Genomic DNA, 12,558 nt, shown 5'->3' with positions numbered 1-12,558 from the left:
CAATGTCAATAGAAAGTTGGCTGTTAGTATGTATAAAGTAATATAATTTAAGGGAAAAATTTATCATGCATAACGGGAAATCTTGACACCATTTAATACTTTACGCTGTTATACATATTGCTGTGATCAAATGGTTGTGCGATATATTTTATATTGTACACTGCTCTCAAATCGCCATCGTAAAATCTGCACCCGACTTAATGCCATGTATTCAAGTGTTAACCTAGGTCAAATGCCTTTCAAATTATTAGAGTTTTATCTTTGAATGATAACCGGCTACCAGTAAGCTGGAGCGTAGAGGCTTTCTTTTATTTATGAGGCGATTACTTTTTACATTGTAGACATTGATCACAATTGTTTGAATTGTATAAAATATCTTCTTTTTTTTAAAAGTTATAATGATGTACATTCTTACAATATAACTTTAGATGAACTAATTCTAATTGCATTGGACGAACTTAATCTCCTTAGTTTAAAGTTGTTTGATATGTTCTAAAACCTCAGTTATATGAAACTGTCTTGAATCACAATATAAAGCCTAAGTTTTATAAAACATTTGGAAAATTTCTACAAACATCTCCATCACAACATTCCCAAGCCTCAGTCGTATGCAACGGTTACACTTGGCGTTTGAAAGCTACACTTTGGTGACAATATCATGTGTACGGTTCTGAAGTCTCAGGTCAAGGAGTTTTCATCCGTGGCTTACTATCTTGCGTTGCATTTTAAAGCCTCATCCCTGTAATGCTTAATCACGTGTGATTATCGTGCATAAGTTATCAAGCGCATATTCTCTCGTAGACTGGTTAGGGATGATTTGGAATAAATCCTGGAAGAGTAATACTTCTAGATAAAGTTTATCAGTTTGATGACGACACATTATAGTGCGTACAACGCTGTTGACGCCAATATTTCCAGATACAGCACGTTACATGTTTTGTTTCAAGGAGTACATTGTACAGTATATATATATATATATATATATATATATATCTACTACAGATATTAAGGTGACCATATATATATTAATCTAGGCATTATGGGGACCGCTGGATTAAGGCGACAAAAATTGGTCTCCTTAATATTTTCAGTCCAGATTTGATGTATCAAATGTCAATAAAAATGTACATTGATAGTAAGTTGATAAGCTTGAATGTTTATTTACGAGATCATTTCATTGTTTTAAATCTTATAATCTTTTATTATCAAAAAAAATATCCTTAAACTTTTGTGCGTGTATATTGGTGTATCCATAAAAATAGCTATTAAGGCGACCAGGGAAAAAAATCATAATTTTGGTCAAAAATAGCTATATACTAAGCATTTTTTATTTGTTTTACTTTATTTAAAGCCTATTGTATATTATCCCGAAGTTTCATTCCATAAAAAACAGAAATAAGGAAATTCGATATTTCGTGTACCATCAGCATCCAAATTTTCAAGTATACAGAAATTTAACTTTCCGGAATATAACGGAAATTTTCGGGTATCTCCGTGGTACCATCTCCGTGCAATTATGCAGTATGGCGTTCATCTCTTACGGAAAGAGAATGGTAACTTGGTAAGTGTTTACAATACATATTCAACGTTTTTTTTCGTTTATTTTTATGACTTTTGTACAGTAGTATAAATCGTCCACCCTTTGGATGAAAAGCAAATGATTTATCCGGATTTTGTTCATCCGAAACTAAATCACTAGTATCAACATCCGGTGTAATTTTTGCTTGTATTTTGGAGAAACTCGATTGATTTCTAGCAAACTTGGTTTACCACTACATCGTCGCTTATTATTATTTGGTATGTTCCAATCTAAAAAGGGATTTGCTCCCTTAACATCTCAGATTTTAATAAATAAAAGACGAAATGATACAAATGCCTTACATTTTGTTTGTCAATGTCATGTCATTTGTCATTCTCATCACCTTTGCATAGCAGAACAGAACGAACACTATCACCAATTCGTATTGTGGCTTTTTGCATGTGTCTTAAATTTTCATATTTGATAATAAATGCAACAATAAAATATTTCCCTTATTCTGCCACAGTTATGCACCAGTCAATTGTAACCATGGCCCCCAGGCAGGTCTTGTTTATACCAGGGATAGCAGGGGAAATGGGCCATGTTTTTACGTTCCAGGTGGACCGGCAGTGCTGAGTGAATGCAGTGTTATTGTTTTTGCGCTGAAAACAGGGAATGGGCCTAACCTAGGATGCCCCCAGGGGCATTTGACGGGGATCTGGTCATTTCGTAACCTTACCATTTCGTAAATGCTGAATCTTGGTTATTTTGTAACCATTTTGTTAGTCAATTCGTAACCATCAATAAATCAATTGCTCATATGGTAACCACCATTTAACAAGGTGATAAATAGTACACTTAGCACCTCGTTAAGTGTATTGTTCGAACCTGGATGTATATGGCACAGCAACCAAGACACCAATTGGGAGACATTACTCAAAAATCTCACTAGTAACAAGCCAATAATTTATGTTACTCAATAGTTATTAGATATATATCATGGTAAATTAGAAATGATTTGTTATACTACCAAAATATGTTAATTATTTTCTTACATTTTGCTTACTTATAAACAATAATTTAAGACTGGTCGCGATGTATTTTTGAGTAAAATTACGTTTACATTAATGATCATTCTTGACCTATTTCATTGACTATATTTGTTTGAATTGTTTAAAACGAAAAAAAAATTGTTCTGTTCTTTTCTCAATTGATCCATATTCTGCATACTTTATATCCGAAACCGACAAAAAACAGCCTAAAATTATTAGTTATGGTACAGTGGAAACTCACTAAACCGGATCTCCACAAAACCGGAATCCTCGGGATACTGGAATTTTATCAGAGTCCCGGTTTTCCCCTTCTATTTTCAATGTAAAAAAAATCCCTACAAAACCTGAACCCCGGAATTCCGGATACCGGACAAAAAATCGAGAAAATTTGTTAGTTGTCAACGTAATTTTACCTTACAAAACCAGACGTTTTGTTCAAACATGTCAAAATAATTCTGTGTATTAGAAATTCGCGAATCACGTGTCATTTTGTTTTGACAGCCGGTACGTCGTTAAATATTACACCTGTGATGTTGTGTTAACACGATAATCGATAATGATGATTGCGCTGTGGATTGACTGTCACGCGATAATCAAACGATAATCAAACTTGTGAAAAGAAAATTGATTAAAACATTTATTTGTTTGTTGCAGAAAATAAAGAACTAGAAACGGTTTTTTAGTGATCATTTTGAAGTGTTGTTTTTATCTAAAGACTTCTATGATTGAATCAAATTAGAGCGGTGCTTTAATTAAACTATCAAACATACTAAACAAGCATTAAATTACGAGAGTTGTTTTATTTCAAGACTTGGAAAAAAGATGGTTATAAAAACGCAGAAATGTTTAATTATGCTTATCACTTTTGCAAGTGCTTTAATCATGTCTCAACCACCGTCTAAACGTTGGAGAATTGAACTGGATAACTTAACAAGTGAAGTAAACTGTACTGAGCTTTTGAACAAACCTACATACTTATAAATCAAAATTGATATTTTAGGGTCTACACTGAATAAACCCAAAATGTTAGTTTTGATTTGCTAAATTCGAACAGTATTTAGTCTATCCACACAAAATTTACAGGATCATCAGATAACAAATTTTCTAAAAATTCTCTGTTTGCCAAATAGGGAAGACAGGTTAAAGTGGGGTTAAAAGGTTGCTATCTGTGACCAAAAAAATACTGTTCAAAATTGTGAGTATTCATTTATCTTTCATTCAGTAAAGAGCATGCAATGGCATAGTGGTTGGATTAGATAATCTGACAGCGGTGCTGGACGTCAGGAGTTCAAATATTGTTGTGAGTTCAATGTTCCAAAAGAATACCTTTGGAATACACAATTATCTATAAAAATGGCAGAGCAAATTGCCCATATTGTAGTAATGTCTTAGATCCAGCTTGGATAACTTGGACACAGTAAGCGGTTCACACCAAGGGAAATTCTCAGATTAAACAGCGCTTATGAACTTGAACATTACATTTTTCATTGAGACAAAGAAAAAACATTATTGCTGATCTTCTGAAAACAAATCTTGGATTTATACTAATCACCACCAAAAATTTAATTTTAATCACACAATGTAAACAACTGCGCCACAGATCTATCTTATCTGTATGTTTAGAGTTTTTAAAATTTAGCAGTTAAATATAGATTAGCATACTGGTAGGTCTGGTTGGTCTGTTGCTTTAGATGCTAAGTAAACATAATGTCAGTGATTTCATCACTATTTCTATTAAAATATCAGTTTTCTTCTTGAGAGCTTCTCACATTTGCACCATTTTTTACCATTTGAATCATAAAAAGATAACAAACAAACACGGATGGAACATTTGAAAATACAATTCAGTTGGTTTCTATTTTCATGCTCATTTTTGCTTAAAATTATTCTGCTTGAATGTGATTTATGTTGCTTAATAAATTTGAACTTAACTCTTTGTGAATATTTAAGGAATGTAAGGGGTCAGATTTCAGATTGCTCATTATTTCTGGAACACTAAATACTTTATTTGATTGTGTACACTGCACTTTCTTGTTAAGCATTCATCCAAATCATTTGGGTAAATATTGGCAGAAAAACTGCTTTTAGATTTATACTGGTCATCAAAACCGGCACTGACAAAACATAAGATGTGTTTAATTAATGTGCGGGAAAGAGGTTTAAAGGTGTCCGCCCACAACGAAATGCTTGCGGGTCACAGTACCCCTTCAAGTAGTTCTTGAAAAAAAATGATTCTCTCAGGTAGCGTTTGATTATTTGTACATTGTATCCTTGTATATATTCTCAAGTGTACACATGATTTATATAAGGTTTGTACAATTTTAGTTTTATTTAAATTTTAAAATTTTGACATTTTTTTTAAGATTTGCCTGCCCCTGTCTAAACACTTAAATTCTTGGTCTTTGGACTATTGTCTGCAACTTCAAAACACACTTTTTGGAACAGGACACATTTTTCTGATATTTTATCCAGTTTGACTGCAATATAAGTTGTATTTATCAATCAAGTAAAAAATGACATTTATTTTTCCATAATTACCTGGTAGTTATTTGTTAATTTGTTTTAATTCATGGATAGGTTTATTGCAAGTGTCATGGAAAGCTGGAACTTTTCAGTACACAACATGCAAACAGAGAATGAACTGTGTGTGCCGGCTTTGTGAACAAAAACGCAAGGCGGCTATGGTAAGTTGCGTCAAGATATATCCTTGGGACCCCCCCCCCGGACACGCAATACAATTCGTGTTTCGCTGATCTGTTGGCTGGGATGAGATCATCCATTTGGGGATTTAGATATGTTACCCCAGCCAACAGGCTGCATGTTTAATTTAACTCAATACTAAGCTTTGTTTTAGTGCGAACATCAACATGTTTATATAATTGCAGTTGCTGCTTGGGACATTAAAGTTAAGTCAGCAACCGTCTACCAGACTGCAAGATTCATCTCTTCCAAAGGATGTCGTACCTTTCCAGGTGGGTGTGCATTGATTGATTGATTGATTGATTGTGAGTTTGTGTAAATGAATAACTGTGAAACCATAACCAAATGTTGGGCTGTAAAGGTGTGTATGTGCATGCTTCACATATTCTCCATCCTTTTGGCATACTGGACCGTCATCCGACACTCTGCCATGAATGTTAGAGAGTTTAAAGCTATTTCTTATTTTCCTGTGTAACTATATTGATGTTAGATTAAATTTACGCCGCCGTGTTACTGAGTAACAATTTGAAATTGGGCCAAAATCATCAAGCTAGAGCTTTGCATAATCTTTTTCAAACTTCTGCGAGATTTCTGCCCTTGACAATATTTGCTCGCAGCCCCCCTTAAAGTTGCACTTCGTTCAGTATTTGAAAGCTTACGGATACACTTTTTTGTTAATTTTAGATCTTAATGTGGCTACTTCTAAGTAAATAGATGCTCAAAGTAACTAGATGCTCTGGGTGTTCACTGGGTGACAAAGGCTACACAGTATTGGTTGTTTCTTTTTTCTGAAAAGATGTTTCTAGTGAATTGCCCAGTTGCAGTGGTTTTGACGCCACAGAACCAGCATAGCTCCATGACAGATATATATGTTTTCGTCATTGATGTCAGTACTGCTGTATTGGAGGCCTCACAATTTCTGTGTGGAAATGTCATCTGATACACTCATAACGGCGTATTTCTAGCATAGCTTTCATAAGTGCATGGCCATTCTCTGTCATTTTCAGATACACTGTGTTTTGTGTGGATAAGAAATGCAGAGTGGTACCACCAATCACCTAAGCCACCATTCCCCTAACAGACAATAGGCTCAAGGGGACAGTTCCTGCAATTTACAGAAAAGCTCTCAATTGTAGCCCTACGAACTTAAGGTAAGCGATAAATCTGGACTTCAAGATATCTCTGTACTCACTGTAAGTTTATACTTCATTTGAACAAAACATAGGGCCGAATTCAGAACAATCACTCTCACTCACACTCAATGAGTTAATCACATAACGGTCGAGATATTTTCGAGTGAAAGGTATATCCGTATTCACAGGTGTGAGTGAGACTCAAGTGTTTTGCGTGAGTGGGACATTTGTGAGTGCTCGGCTAGGCCACATGAACCGCCCTCGAGGATTGGTTGTGAATAGGAATTGAATGAGTGTATGTGAAAAAAGTACATGGCAAGTAGAAAAGATGAAATATATCAAATATTTGGAACAAATAAGGGACATGCTCGTTCCCAGACAATATTTAAGAGACCGGGATAATCCATTGAAGTACATGTTCATTCAATAACGTGGCCATCTATAAACAAAACAAATTCAAAAGGATGCGCCTGTCATATATTTGTTTTGTCTCACAATGATCTTGAACCCCCAGCAATGTTGATGTTTGCAATTCATCAATGGCTGCAAAGACAGCTAAAGGTACGTGAAGTTAGCATCATAGCGGCATGAAGTTAGCGGCCTAGCGGCGTGAGGTTGACGGACTAGCGGCCTAAATTTGTTATCTATTTCAAGGTTCAATGGTTTAAATGGAAAATAAGATAAATCAATGTTTTTAGTCGTACATTAGCGGCCTTAAATTGTTTTCTACTTCAGCGCATTTTTTATATGAGTTTTCTTCTAAAACAATGCTAAAATAATTGTTTTCCTATGCAAAATACATCACGCTTGAGCGGTCTTGCGGCGTGAACTTGGCGGCCTGGTGGCCTAGCGGCCTAAAAATCCCCAAAACTCATCCAGCAGCCCATGAAAAGGGGGCAATGCTGATATTCGCTAAAGGATGTTGATTTATGAAAAGGACATTTAATTTATCATTGTTTTAGAAAAGAACGCATATAAAATGCTTTGGAATAGGAAACAATTTTAGGCCGCTAGTCACATGAGGCGGCTAGGCCGCCAGGCCGCTAACTTGACGCCGCTAGGCCATTTCATAGCGTGGTAAGGGAATTGATATGTATTTTCCAGCCTACATTCAGCTGGATTATTATTACTATTATTACTATTATTATTATTATTATTATTATTATTATTATTATTATTATCATTTTCATCAGCAGCAGCAGCACCACCAACACCAGCAGCAGCACCACCAACACCAACACCACCATATCATCATCAACATCATCATTATTATTATTATTATCGTCATCTTCATCCATTTTCCCCTACATTTCTTGAGTTGTTTTTCACTCCGAGGTGTTATTTCCCCATAAGAAGTAGATTCATTCGCTAATTCTATCCATCTGCTATTTTTTCAACTTCCATTTTTTCAACTTGCATATATTATTTTCAAACGCCCAAGACCGCTTTATGTAGAATACAAAAGCAAGATTATATATGAATACATATTTAAATTACGTGATACAATGGAAAACGGCTACATATTTAAAACAGCAACAACAATGACAACAAAAAACATGCATTTAAACGTATTTTGCAACAGTTATTTACAACCCAAAACGTTTATTTTTATTAACCAATTGTTTTTAAATGAAAATATCAGTTTTAGAATAACGCTTATTATCATTTGTTTGTTGCCATAACTAACAATAAGGTACTCAAATCTCAAATAAACATATGTTTACAATGTATAATGTAAACATCACCATAGTCAAACAGATAATTCGATATGATCATGTAAACATACGTGTATAATTATATACTGTATTGCTCACTTGATGAAGTGGAGTGTTAGCGAGGCGTGTGAATACGAACAGATCACTTGAGTGTCACTCCCCATATTCCACTCAAGTGATCATTTGAGTGTCCCTTACGGGAATGTGGTTGGAGTGTGAGTGAGAGTGGATGTTCTGAATTCGGCCCTTACAATTTCACCATCAAAATCCAGGTTTAGATCCCAGACCGAACTTTGTCTCCTTCATTAAACTTAATTTCAGATGTTCTATAAGCCACATACATGTTCACTACTTATGACGGATAAGAACTTTCGCAAATTGATTATAAATGCGTTTTCCCAGATTTACACCCTCCTCTTGCAGATACTGCCGATGGTGAAGCTTGGATGCACCGGGCCGGTTTTCCAGGCGTGTGGAATCTCCAGCTGAACTGGGGCCGGGAATTATATTTATAAGACTCCTTAGCAGCATGGTGAGCTTTTGCGTATTTATTTTCAGGCTCATATACCCGGCCAGACTTCTGCGTTTAAGCTTTCCTGTAGTCATTTTTTTAAATAACGTATCTCAAGTCTTTCAATGAAATCACCACTGTGACACCTTTGGAGACTAGATTTAAATTAAGGAACCATTATGTGTAGAAAGCCTTTTGGGTGATTTAAAATCACATTAATAAACAGGATTCTCATGGTTCATGGTTTATAATTGGTCTTGTGGACCTTTCATTCTTTACTTTGGTAACAGCCGCTTAAGTATGTAAGAAGGGGGGGGGGTACAGATGTGATAGTAAACAGTGTTTAATAAGGTATATTTGTTTTTATTTTATCACCAGTTTGAAGGTAATGATTTTGTTAAATCAGGGTTAAGTAACAAGTTTAACACAAACACTGTAACATGTTCTTTATTTCAAATAAATCTATAAATTATCTCTGGAGAATTTAGTCTGATCTCCATTTCTCAGAAAATGTAGCTGTCTAAGTGCCTATTCCATCAATGAGTATCACTGTCTTTAAATTGCTGTTGCGGTACAGTTTAAATAGCAAAAGTTTTATGGCCCTGCTTGTTTGCAACTCCTCATTCATTTTTGTACAGCGAGAAAAGTAAGGGAATTCTAGAGATTTACTAGAATTATGGATTGTTTTTCATGAGTTACACAGTACATAAGGAGGAATATGTGTGTACACAACTCCTCATTTTATTCCTGTTTATTATTTATATATGTAACATAGATGTGTACAAGACTTAGAAACATGACATAAAAGAGCTCACTTTGATACATTTTCTCAAAAAAAGATATCTTTACTGTTAAAGTAAGAACTTTTACTGCATAGTAAGTAATGTCTTCTGCTCATCTTTATGACATCATTACATGGAATGGAAACTTCCCAAGATACATTTCCACATGGCGCAGCTCATTTATATATATTGCTGATGGATTGTTTAGAAAGGGACAGTTTTAATTGGACAAAATGTTTTAATCGCCATTTTACAGAGTGCCAGCCAGTCATTGCTGTTCTTGCATTGCTGAGGAGGACAGTCCTGCCAACATAACAGTTTGTTCAATAACAGGTAAAAAACTGGTCTCACTTTACATTTTCAACCACTGCCAGATAATATAATCTTATATAATGATAACTCCTTCTTCACAACTGGTGTTAAATATACAATGATTAAACAAACAATAAAATGAAAATTATGCTCTTTAAACTCGGAACCATTATTGACTGTCAGATGCTACTGGTAAATGAACTGGTCTTGATGTCCTTTTCTTGAGATAATAACCATTTGCATATTACCCCGGTACTACTATTGTACATTCAATAGAAAATCGTCCTGTTTGTATTGTTAAATGGCTTTATAATGTTCCCCACTTCCTGATTCTTGAAAATTACGTGAACAAATGACAATCCTACTACCATTTAAAGTTTGATTAAATTTCGTACAAATGTGTTTGTTTTAATTTGCCTTCTGCTTAAAGTAAGGGTATATATACTGGGCAAGAAATGCTGAATTTCATCGTGAATGACAGTGATTATCCATAGTTTGAATTTGGTTCGGACATGTTTGACGGGAATTCAAAGACATTTTTTTGTCATCATTTTCGCATACATTGGTTCATTCTAAGATAAAAAATATAACCTTTTTCAAAATGTTTAATCTGTGAGAGTGCAGCTTTAATAGACCTGTGAAACTAAACTCTCAATCAAACTTTGGTAAAAGATCAAATGCGGGGCTCCGTGTGTGGCATAAACTGTGTTAATTTTTATTTAATATGATGAAGAGCTAGTTAAGTTATCTTTGTTAAAAGTCTTTATTTGAAGCAAAATATGTTTCAATACCCTGTATGAATTTTCTTCACTGGATATTGATTTATAAAAAAACATTGCTCCAGGGTGCGGAGCTATTTTTTGCTATATGTCTATATGGAAAAATCTTCTCCTCAGAAGTCAACTTTGTTCCCCAATGTGCAAGGCACAATCGGTGAAAATAATTTCAATAAAAGTCACTGATTATTATTATTGTTATTATTATTAATAAACTTTTACTATTTCAGGAGACAAACAGAAACACAGAGGTGCTATACATTCTGATGGAAAAACAAAAGCATCTCCCATCATTTTGGCGTGGCTCAGATCAAGAGGAGAATTTTAAGAAAGGTAATAACTGAGCGACTAAGAACATGCAAGTTGCACTGGTTAGAGTGTAAGACCCATCTCCCTTCATAAGAATTGATAATCATCACTGTATTAAATCAAGAAATTGAAACGGAAGTGTCTTGTCTTTTGCAGTGTTTTTGAAATATAATATAATTTAAAACAAAAAATAAATTATTATTTAATATGATTGTGAATGTGTGATGTTTTCTTCTGATCATTCACTCTCAAAAACCAGATACTAAAAACATATTTGTAGATTTTTTTGTTTTACTTGTAAATATAGTTTTAAGGTTGTATTTTAGGCAAAGCCTTTTATTCTGCTCAATACAAACTTAAATATTGTAAGAGTTATGGCCCTTTGTAATTTTTTAAACAAATACATTTTTTTATGTTTTTGTAAGCCCATTATTAAGGGACTTTTAATATTTTCACCAGCTGCATTATAAAGTCAGACCAAAAGTGTTCAGTATGTGTCCAAACAATAACTAAGTTAGAATCCTTTCTCAAATCAAGTGAGCGATATAGGGCCATCTCTGTGTTTGTCTGACTAAAAAACAATAATCAATCTTTGAGTTAAATTGACAAATATTGTTGTAGAATGTTTTGTGAAAACATACAATTGGATTACTTTTGTGTCAATAGGATTAAGGTTTCTGCACATAAAAATTATTTAGAATTGCATTTGGGTCCGTCGGTTCACGTTCAATATTACTTGCAGTATAAGTGGAAGCAGTGACTTAAAATTAATTACCAAACAGTTTCTGCTCAATTGCTTTGAGTTAACATACGAGTTATGAAACTTGGAATAATAGTTCTTGGTGGCAAATGAAAGACCTTGTTTTGTCACATTGACTTGTTATCAAGCACTAACTTACTCTAAATTCTCTTCAGGTGATGGTTGGGCACACGCAAGAAGACATAGATCACAGGTGTCTAGCCATATGAGTGGGAGTGTCACACTCTGCCAAACTTACTTCAGATAGGAGTGTCACACTCTGCCAAACTTACTTCATCAGACGAGCAGAAAGCTTCTCAAGATCCCGCACTGCACACTAAGACATAGTCTTTGACTACAACAAGGTGATGAAAGTACAGAGGTCCAATTGAAATCAATTCTGTGCTGCTGTCATTTCTTCATTCTGGAAGTCGATGGACATGATTTATTATGGCATCAAGTGTGTAGTTTGCCGACTATCAGCAGTCTTGTTCACCAGCTGTGCAACTTGAGCTGGTAGCTTTATTGCTTGAAGCCACTGCATAAGAGGGGGAAGGTGCAGGCTCATCAAAAAGTCTCAAAAGTTGAAACTAGGAAAAGAAGTTTATCAAGAGTGTGAATCTATTTTGAAAACAATCGTTACAATGATTTGGTTTCCTTTGAAACTTCATACATACTATGAATTGAGATGCTTAAATAAAAAACCGCTATTCAAATATCAGGAAACTGCCTTTCAATTTATATTTTTGGTTATTTGCTGTAAATAAATTCTTCTTTCGATATCTCGTTAAGCGTGTTTTCGTAACAAATATGTCAAGCAAACATCAACGTAGTGCTACCAAACCAAACATATATAGTAGAAGCTATCACTTGCAAACCTTACTTTAAAAAATAACAATATTACGAAAAACACCTTTAAATCAATATTATCAGCAGGTCCGACTAGAAGCAGACAACAATTTTGTTTACGTAAGAGCACTAGTCGCCTCCCTTTCCGGGTAGCTGTTCGT

General features: G+C 34.6%; 1 long non-coding RNA gene across 2 annotated transcripts; it reads left to right on the top strand.

Moving 5' to 3' along the window:
• The first annotated feature begins 1,215 nt into the window (after window positions 1-1,215).
• Window positions 1,216-12,272, top strand: LOC128241893 (uncharacterized). 2 transcript variants are annotated; one of them, XR_008262504.1, is made up of 7 exons: window positions 1,216-1,561; window positions 5,457-5,543; window positions 6,279-6,422; window positions 8,543-8,651; window positions 9,669-9,745; window positions 10,731-10,833; window positions 11,725-12,272. It is a non-coding gene; the product is annotated as an uncharacterized LOC128241893 (long non-coding RNA). The 2 variants fall into 2 exon arrangements; XR_008262503.1 differs by lacking the exon at window positions 1,216-1,561 and adding an exon at window positions 1,587-1,797.
• Window positions 12,273-12,558: the final 286 nt, after the last annotated feature.

This window comes from Mya arenaria, chromosome 7 (genome assembly GCF_026914265.1).
Source record: "Mya arenaria isolate MELC-2E11 chromosome 7, ASM2691426v1".
In the NCBI taxonomy this organism is placed as follows: Eukaryota; Metazoa; Mollusca; class Bivalvia; order Myida; family Myidae; genus Mya; species Mya arenaria.
This window is presented reverse-complemented; position numbering and strand designations above follow the sequence as displayed.